This window comes from Elephas maximus, chromosome X (assembly GCF_024166365.1).
Source record: "Elephas maximus indicus isolate mEleMax1 chromosome X, mEleMax1 primary haplotype, whole genome shotgun sequence".
In the NCBI taxonomy this organism is placed as follows: domain Eukaryota; kingdom Metazoa; phylum Chordata; class Mammalia; order Proboscidea; family Elephantidae; genus Elephas; species Elephas maximus.
In genome coordinates, this window is record NC_064846.1 from 98,445,133 (window position 1) to 98,455,219 (window position 10,087).

At 38.5% G+C, this 10,087-nt stretch overlaps 1 non-coding gene across 1 annotated transcript; it reads right to left on the bottom strand.

The window, feature by feature from the left end:
* Positions 1–9,541: 9,541 nt before the first annotated feature.
* LOC126069792 (U6 spliceosomal RNA) lies at positions 9,542–9,646 on the bottom strand. The gene has a single exon (XR_007516061.1). It is a non-coding gene; the product is annotated as a U6 spliceosomal RNA (small nuclear RNA).
* Positions 9,647–10,087: the final 441 nt, after the last annotated feature.

Below are 10,087 nucleotides of genomic sequence, written 5' to 3' on the forward strand. Positions count from 1 at the left end.
TGTTCCACATTGGTAATACCAAGTTCTAAATTCAACTTTCTTGCCTTATGGTTGACTCCCCCACTAACCTCTTTCATTGTATTGTTGTTGTTAGGTGCCCTCGAGTCAATTCTGACTCATGGTGACCCTATGTACCACAAAAAGAAACACTGCCCGGTCCTGCGCTATCCTTACAATCCTTGTTATGCTTGAGCCCATTGTTGCAGCCACTTTGTCAATCCATCTTGTTGAGGGCCTTCCTCTTTTCCGCTGACCCTGTACTTTACCAAGCATGATGTTCTTCTCCAGGGACTGATCCCTCCTGACGACATGTCCAAACTAAGCAAGACACAGTCTCGCCATTCTTGCTTCTAAGGAGCATTCTGGTTATACTTCTTCCAAGACAGATTTGTTCATTCTCTTGGCAGTCTATGGTATGTTCAATATTCTTTGCCAACACCACAATTCAAAGGCATCAATTCTTCTTTGATCTTCCTTATTCATTGTCCAGCTTTCACATGCGATCGAAAATGCCATGGCTTGGGTCAGGCACACCTTAGTCTTCAAGGTGACATCTTTGCTTTTCAACACTTTAAAGAGGTCCTTTGTAGCAGATTTGCCCAATGCAATGTGTATTTTGATTTCTTGACTGCTGCTTCATGGATGTCCTATAGAATCTGACTATGAATCAGAATCAACAACTTTCATCATATTATCCTGATCAAATGCCTGGAGCATGTTCACATAACTCAGCAATTTTTTCCATATCCCTTGCATGCATTTTCCTGTAACTTCCTCTCAAAAAAAAAAAAAAACAAAAACCAAACCCGTTGCCATCGAGTCAATTCCGACTCATAGCGACCCTGTAGGACAGAGCAGAACTTCCCCATAGAGTTTCCAAGGAGCACCTGGTGGATTCGAACTGCAGACTTTTGGTTAGCAGCCATAGCTCTTAACCACTATGCTACCAGGGTTTCCACCTTTCTCCCAGGGAGATGCAATGTTCCAGATACCTGAAGAATATTATAATTCTTCCAGAAATCACACGTTACCATACCTCCATCTTTTGCAGCTATTGTCTGAGCAAATGTAGTCCATGGGTAGTATGCCTTGAAAGTCGTGATTGCTCCTTGATCCATAAGTTGAATCATAGCTGTCATATTGGGAAGTAGGTAGATACACTGGCTTCATTGTAGAACAGTCCATAGCCTGCTATATGCAGTGTTTTGAACAGTAAATCAATCACAAAATTGAACGTCTGCGAGTGAATATCTGACAATGATAACATCAGTAAATTACGTGTTACAACACTGTATATAGCGCATATTACTAATGATAAAATATACCAAAAAAAAGGACAGTCATAAGTGTGGTTCCTCATAACTCAAATACTAGGTTTGAACTTTAGAAAGATTGTTGTATTAGTTTCCTGAATCTGCTGCAATAAATTATTACAAACTTAAAACAACAAAAATTTATTCTCTCACAGTTCTGGAGGCCAGAAGTCTGAAATCAGTATCACTGGGCCAAGTGCCAGCAAGGCCACATTCCCTCCAGAGGCTCTACGGGAGAATCATTGTTCCTTGCCTTTTCATTTATGGTGGCTGCCAGCATTCCTTGGCTTGTGGCTGCATCACTCCAATCTCTGCCTCTATAGTAATATGGCCTCCTCTGCTCCTCTGTGTATCAAATCTCCCACAGCCTCTCTCATAAGGACACTTGTGATTGCATTTAGGGCCTACCTGGATAATCTCCCCATCTCAAAATTCTTAATCATACTGCAAAGTTGTTTGCTTTTTGTTTGTTTTTTTTGCCATATAAAGTAACATCTACAGGTTCCAGGGATTAGGACATGGATATTTTTTGGGTCCATTATTCCATCTGCCACAGTCACGCTGGCAACAGTATGTAAAATAGATTGGAGGAGATGAGTTAGGAGATAGGGATGCCAGTTAGGATAAACTAAAGATAATTCAGGTGAGAGATGAGGAGGGCCTGAACTAAGGGTAGAAAAGAAGTAAATCCAAATATTTAGGTTATCAAGTTAATAACCAATGAAATGTAGAGAGTAAGGAATGGAAAAGATAAGAAAAATTCCCAGGTTTCTGGTTTGGGTGCCTGGTTGTGCCACTAACCAGGGTAGAAAATAGAGGAGGAAGAGCAAGATCTGGGGGAAATCAATTAGTGCACTTTTGGTTATGTTGAATTTGAGGTGTATGTGGAATGTTCAGGTGGAGATAACATAAAATCGGTTATTAACCAATTGCACCTGTAGACCTAAAGCTCAAAAAAGAAAAAAAAAGGGTCTGGATTGGAGATACAGATAACTGAGCTGTCAGCCTCACAAGTTAGTAGTGGAAGCTGAGGGTACGAATGAAAACAGCAAAGTGAAAAGAAAAGATGACCTAGGACAGAAACCTGGAAATCATCTACAGTTTGGAGGCAGGTGAAAGACAGGAGCTAGCCAAAGCAACAGAGAAAAAGGGTCCAAACGAGGCTTGGAGAGGCCCATTTTTTTCTAATTATCATTATCAATTTTACATAGTATTTCAAGGTACTGAACATAATAATTTGGGGTTTAGGTATATACCCAGAAGAAGGAAAAACAGGAACACAAACAGAAACTTGTACACTAATCAATGTTCATTGCAGAACTTTACAATAGCCAAAAAGCGGAAACAACAGAAATGTCCGTGAACAGATGAATGGATAAGGAAAATGTGGTATATACATACAGCGGAATATTTCTCAGCCATAAAGGGAAATGAAGTCCTGATGCATGCCATAACATGAATGAACCTAGCAAACATTATGCTGAACAAAATATGTCAGTTGCAAAAGGACAAATACTGTATGATCTCACTCATACGAAATAAGCAAATATATAGAAACCAAAGATTATTAGTGGTTACCAGGGGTAGGAGGGAAAGGGAAAAAGGGAGTTTTTGCTTAGGGGGCATTGAGTTAAAGGTGGTGGAATAATTTGGAAAAGGATAGCAATAAAGGTTGCACACAACATTAAGAACGTAATCAATATAATTGAATTGTACATGTGGAAATTGTTGAATCAGTGAAGGTTTTGTTGTGTGTATTTTCAGCACCAAAAAAATGTAGGTAGAAATTAGCTATACAATGAGAGATTAAAAGCTTATAAATAAAAATCATGAAGATTAAAAAATGTAATTTGGGGTTTATCAGTTCTAAGAATGATTTCTGTCCTCAATAAGAATTACTGAGTAACTGGATAAACAGGAAATACCAATCAAGAAAAAGTGAATGTCCTCACTGTGCAAGACTCTGTCTTAAGAACTATAAGTAGATGCTACTTCTGTTCAACATCATACTAGAGGTTCTAGCCAGGACAGTTAGAGAAGAAAAGGAAATAAAAGATATCCAGACTGGAAAAGGAGAAGTAAAACTATCTGTTATGGGATGAATTGTGTCCACCCAAAAGATATGTTGAAGTCCTAACCCCTGTACCTATGAATATGACCTTATTTGGATATAGGGTTTTTGATGTAAACAAGTTAAGATGAAGTCATCCTGGATTAAGGTGGGTCCTAATCCAATGTGACTAGTGTCTTTATAAGAAGAAGAGAACACACACATACACAAGGAGAATACCATGTGAAGACAAAAGCAGAGATTGGAGTGATGCATCTACGAGCCAAGGAACATCAAGGATTGCCGACAACCACCGAAAGCTAGGAAGAATCAGGGAAGGATCCTCCCCTAGAGCCTTCAGAGAGAGCATGGCCCTGTCAACACCTTGAGTTCAGACTTTTAGCCTCCAGAACCGTCAAAGAATAAATTTTGTTGCTTTAAACCATTCAGTTTATGGCAATTTATTACAGCAGCCCTAGGAAACTAACACACTAGCTGTATTTGCAGATGACATGATCATGTATATAAAAAATCTTAAAAAATAATACATTAAAAAACTATTAGAACTAATAACTGAGTTCACCAAGGTTGCAGGATATAAGATCAATATACAAGAATCCATTGCATTTCTATACATTTACAATACACAATACAAAAATGAAATTAAGAAGACAATTTACAATAGCATCAAAATAGAATAAAATACTTAGAAATAAATTTAACAAGAGTGCAAAAATTGTACGCTGAAAACCAAACATTGTAAAGAAATTAAAGAAGATCTAGATAAATGGGGGAAAAAAATCCCAGGTTCATGGATCAGAAGACTTGATATTGTTAAGACAGCAGTACTCCCCAAATTGATCTACAGGTTCAGTGCAATCCCCATCAGAATTCCAGCTCGTTTTTTATAGAAATCGATAAACTGATTCTAAAATTCATATGGAATCGCAAGAAATTCAGAATAGCCAAAACAATCTTGAAAAAGAATAAAGTTGAAAGACCCACACTTCCCAATTTCAAAACTTACTACAAGGCAATAATAATCAAGACAGAGTGGTACTAGCATAAGGACAGACATATGGATTATTGGAACAGAATTGAGAGTCCAGAAGTAAACCCAAGTGTCTATGATCAACTGACTTTCCACAAGGGTGCCAAGACCATATAATGGGGAAATAATTGTTTTTCAACAAATGAGTCTGGGACAACTGGATCTCCATATGCAAAAGAATGAAATTGGACCCTTACCTCATACCATATATATAAAAAAGTAACTCAAAATGGATGAAAGACCCAAATGTAAAAGTTAAAACTATAAAACTCTTAGAAGAAAACATAGGGGTAAGTCTTCAAGACCTAGTTTTTGGCAATAGGTTCTTAGATATGACACCAAAAGAATAAGCAACAATAGAAAAAATAGATAAACTGGACTTCAACAAAATTAAAAAAAAATTTTCTTCAAAGGCCACTATCAAGAAAGTTAAAAGACCCTTAATGGGAGAAAATATTTGCAAATCATATATCTAATAAGGAACTTGTATGTAGAATATATAAAGAGCCCTTGCAACTCAGTAATAAAAGACAACTAGATCTGAATAGACACTTATCCAAGGAAGATATAAAAATGGCCAACAAGCACATGAAAAGATATGCAATATCATTCGTCATCAGTGAAATGCAAATCAAAACTACAATGAGATACCACTTCACACCCACTAGGATGGCTAGAATAAAAAAATCAGATAATTTAACAAGTGTTGGTGATGATGTGGAGAAATTGGAACCCTCATATGCTGCTGGTGGGAATGTAAAATGGTGCAGCCACTTTGGAAAACAGTTTCTCAAATGATTAAACATAGAGCTATCATATGACCCAGCAATTCCACTCCTAGGTATCTACCCAAGAGAAATGAAAACATACATCCACACAAAAACATGTGCACGCACAAAACAAAAACCTATACGTAAATGTTTACAGCAGCATTATTCATAATAGTCAAAAGGTAGAGACAACCTAAATGTCCATCAACTGATGAATGGATAAACAAAATGTGGTATATATACACAATGCAATATTATTCCACCATAAAGAGATATGAAATTCTGATACATGCTACGACGTGGATGAACCTCGAAAACATTATGCTAAGCGAAAGAAGGCAGTCACAAAAGACCACATATTATATGATTCCATTTATATGAAATGTCCAATTCTATAGACACAAGAAGTAGATTGGTGGTTGCTTAGTGCTCAGAGGATAGGGGCATAGGGGAGTGATAGCTAAAGGGTACAGGATTTCTTTTTGAGGTGATAAAATGTTCTAAAATTGATTGTGGTGATGGTTGCATATTTCTGTGAATATACTAAAAACCAATGAATTGTACACTTTAAATAAGTAAATCGTATGGCTTGTGAATTATAGCTCAACAAAGCTGTCATAAAAAAACAAAAAGAACTATAAGTGGAATCCAAGAAAGTAGTTTTAATCTAAGCTGATTTCCTAAAGGACAATGCCATACCAAAAAATCCTATAGAGGCCTTGGTACCCACATAGACCCTAGGGCCATGTGTCTTATAAAGTCAGTTGACCTTCTGTGGAGTAGACTGGGATATGTTGCCTCCAAAATTGGGACAGATGTTTGGACAGCATAAAGTGAATGTTAAAGAATGGAGTATATCGAGTGGCCATCTAAGATAACATCAATTGGTCCCATCCCACTTGGAGCAAAGGAGAATGAAGAATACCAAAGACATAGGGAATATACTAGCCCAAAGGACTAAAGGACCAAATGAACCAGAGACTCCAACAGCCTGAGACTAGAATAACTAGATAATGCCCAGCTACCACCAATGACTGCCCTAACAGGGACACAACAGAGAGTCCCAGACAGAGCAAGAGAAAAATGTAAAAGTCAAATTCACATAAAAAGACCAGACTTCATGGTCTGACAGAGACTGAAGGAACCCCCAAAACTATGGCCCCCAGACGCACTGTTAACCCAGAACTGAAACCATTCCAAAAGCTCACTCTACTGACAAAGATTAGACCAAAACAAACAAACAAACAAACAAACAAAACAACCCAGTGCCGTTAAGTCGATTCCAACTCATAGCGACCCTATAGGACAGAGTAGAACTGCCCCATAGAGTTTCCAAGGAGTGCCTGGTGGATTTGAACTGCCGACCATTTGGTTAGCAGCCATAGCGCTTAACCACTACACCACCAGGGTTTCCAAAGATTAGACAAGACTAAAAAAAAAATACACTTAAGGAATGTGCTTCTCAGTTCAATCAGATACAGGAGACCAAATGGGCAGCTCCTGTCCGGAGGCAGGATGAGAAGGCAGGAAGGGACAAGAATCAGTTAAATGGACACAGGGAACCTGGGGTGGAAAGGGAGAGTGTGTTGTCACATTGGGGATTGCAACTAATGTCACAAAATAATATGTGTATAAATTTTTGAATGAGAAATTAACTTGAGCTGTAAACTTTCACCTAAAGCACAAAGAAAATAAAAAAGAGAGAGTGGGTATAGCTAGAATCACCCTATTAATTCTGATTCACATCATTGGACTCACTCTATTTCACTTATCCTTTTTAAAGGTAAAGATGAAGAATTTTTATCTTTGCCTGCCTGCTTTTGTTCCTCTCGTTTCATTCTTATCTCTTTCCTTATTACACCTTATAAAAGTATTATAATTTGAGTTCATTAGGGCTTTTCTTTCTTTCCCTTATTCATCCATCCATCAGTTCATCCAATAAACATTTGTTGAGTATCTGCCAGAGACTGTGATAAATGCTGGAGATAGAGATGAGTGAGAAGTGGCCCCTACATTTGAGGAGCTCACAGTCTAACATTTTCCCAATGTCTCCCTAAAGAGACAATATTTCTTTTTTAATTTTTTTATTGTACTTTAGATGAGAGTTTACAGAGCAAAATACTTTCTCATTAAACAATGAATACACATATTGTTTTGTGACATTGGTTGCCCAACCCCACAAGGTGTCAACACCCTCCCCTTCTCGACCCCATTACCAGCTTTCCTGTGCCCTCCTGCCTTCTCATCCTTACCCCTGAGCTGGTATGCCCATTTAGTCTCATTTTGTTTTATGGGTCTGTCTAGTCTTTGGCTGAAGGGTGAACTTCAGGAGTGACTTCAGTACTGAGTTAAAAGGGTGTCCAGGGGCCATACTTTTGGGGTTTCTTCAGTCCCTGTCAGACAAGTAAGCCTGGTCTTTTTTTGTGAGTTAGAATTTTGTTCTACATTTTTTTCCAGCTCTGTCCGGGACCCCCTATTGTGATCCCTGTCAGAGCAGTCGGTGGTGGTAGCTGGGCACCATCTAGTTGTGCTGGACTCAGTCTGGTGGAGGCTGTGGCAGTTGTGGTCCATTAGTCCTTTGGACTAACCTTTCCCTTGTGTCTTTGGTTTTCTTCACTCTCCCTGGCTCCAGATGGGGTGAGACCAGTGGTGCATCTTAGATGGCCACTCACAGGCTTTTAAGACCACAGACGCTATCCACCATAGTAGAATGTAGAATATTTTCTTTATAAACTATGTTATGCCAGTTGAGCTAGATGTTCCCCAAGACCATGGTCTCCATAGCCCTTAGGCTAGTAATTCGGCCCTTAGGGAGTTTGGATGTGTCTATGAAGCTTCTATGACCTTGCCTTGGTCAAGTTGTGCTGGCGTCCCCAGTATTGTGTACTGTAAATAGACAACATTTCTTTTTCTTCATTCCAGGGTACTCTGGAATGCTACAAAAACATTAAATAGAAATCCATGTGGTTTCAGAGTTGATTTTAAAGCGTGAACCTCAGTTTAATCAAATGACTGTTAAAGAGCCTGCAGCTTAACTTTTCTTTCACAGTTAACCCTTCAGATGCCTGTTTAGTAAAGATTCTACAGAGTGCCTTTCATCTGTGGCTGACACATGATAAAACATATCAACCGTGAGTACTCTTGGCTTAGTCAAATAAAAAAATATTTCTTTTAGGGATATGACAGCTCCAAGGTTTGAATCCCCAGTCTATGCAAGAAACCAGATGTATTTATTTTATAATGATAATAGTAACCAGTCTATTGAGCACCTGTTAGATATCAGGCAGGTATCACATCTCACTTAATAGCATCCCTTTGAGGTATTATTATTTCTATTTTACATCTGTGGACACTGAAGTTCAAAGTGGCCCCATAACTACCGAATGGCAGAATTAGGATTTGGGCCTTCATCTTTCTGACTGAAAAGGACAGGTCTTTTTACTCAGTACACTGGATCCTTAAAAAAGAAATCACTGAAAGTCTATTGTGTGCCTGGCACATTATTTCTAATTCTCACAATAACCCTGCAAATTAGGTATTAATTATTACTATTTTAAAATGTTAATATTTTTCCCTGATTATAAAAGCAATCTGTGCTCATTGAAAAAATTTAGAAAATAAAGAGAAGTAATGCAGAAAATAGGAGTCTCTTGATGGCGCAGTTATACACTGGACTACTAGCCGAAAGGTTGACGGTTGGAAGCTACTCAGAGGTGCATTGCAAGACAGGCCTGGCAATCTGCTTCCATTAAGATTACAGCCAAGAAAATCCTATGGAGCAGCTCTACTCTGCACATACGAGGTCGCCATGAATTGGAATCGACTAAATAGCAACCAACAACAACAATGCAAAAAATTATTTTTTAAATTCATGTATTCCCACTACACAGAGATAATTACTCTTAATGTTTTGAAGTATTCAGTCCTTTTCTATGTATACATGTAATATAAGATTTTTCTACAAAATTAGAATATTTCAACTCCTTTTTTCTCACTTAACATTATATCATGAGCCTTTTCGTATATCATTAGTTTCTTCAAATGTGGTTGTTAATGACTATATCCATTGTGTGAATGCACCAAAACTGATTTAATCAATTCCCTAGTATTGGACACTTAGATTGTTTCCTCATCTTTTTTTTTTTAATTGTGCTCTAAGTGAAAGTTTACAAATCAAGTCAGTCTGTCATACAAAAACTTATACCCACCTTGCTGTGTACTCCTAGCTGCTCTCCCCCAATAAGACAGCACACTCCTCCTCTCCACCCTGTATCCCCCGTGTCCATTCAACCAGTTCCTGTCCTCCTCTGCTGTCTCATCTCACCTTCAGACAGAAGCTGCCCACATAGTCTCATGTAAAAATATGGAATGCTTCAGGAATTTGTGTGTCATCCTTGTGCAGGGGCCATGCTAATCTTCTCTGTATAGTTCCTATTTTAGTAAATGTATTGCCGAAGCAAGCACTCCTCATCTCTGTTTTAAAGATGTTGAAACCCAGTGACTTGACAAGTAACTTGTCCAAAGTCATCTGGCTAAAAATTGGGTAGAGTTTAGATTGCAATCCTGGTCTGACTCCAGAACCCACACACTTTTTTACCCCACCACACTGCCTCTTCCAAAACCAAAATAAAACCAAACCTGTTGCCATCGATTCCGACTCATAGCAACCCTATAAGACAGAGTAGAACTGCCCCATAGGATTTCCAAGGAGCGGCTGGTGGATTCAAACTGCCAACCTTTCGGTTAGCAGCTGTAGCACTTAATCACTGCACCACCAGGGCTCTGTACACTGCCTTTAGAATTAATACTATACCATTAACCACTCCTTAATTGTCTCCCTTCAACTTGAAAGCTAGTGACCAGTCACTCTCCACAACCACAGTAGGGAAGGATTCAAACATGT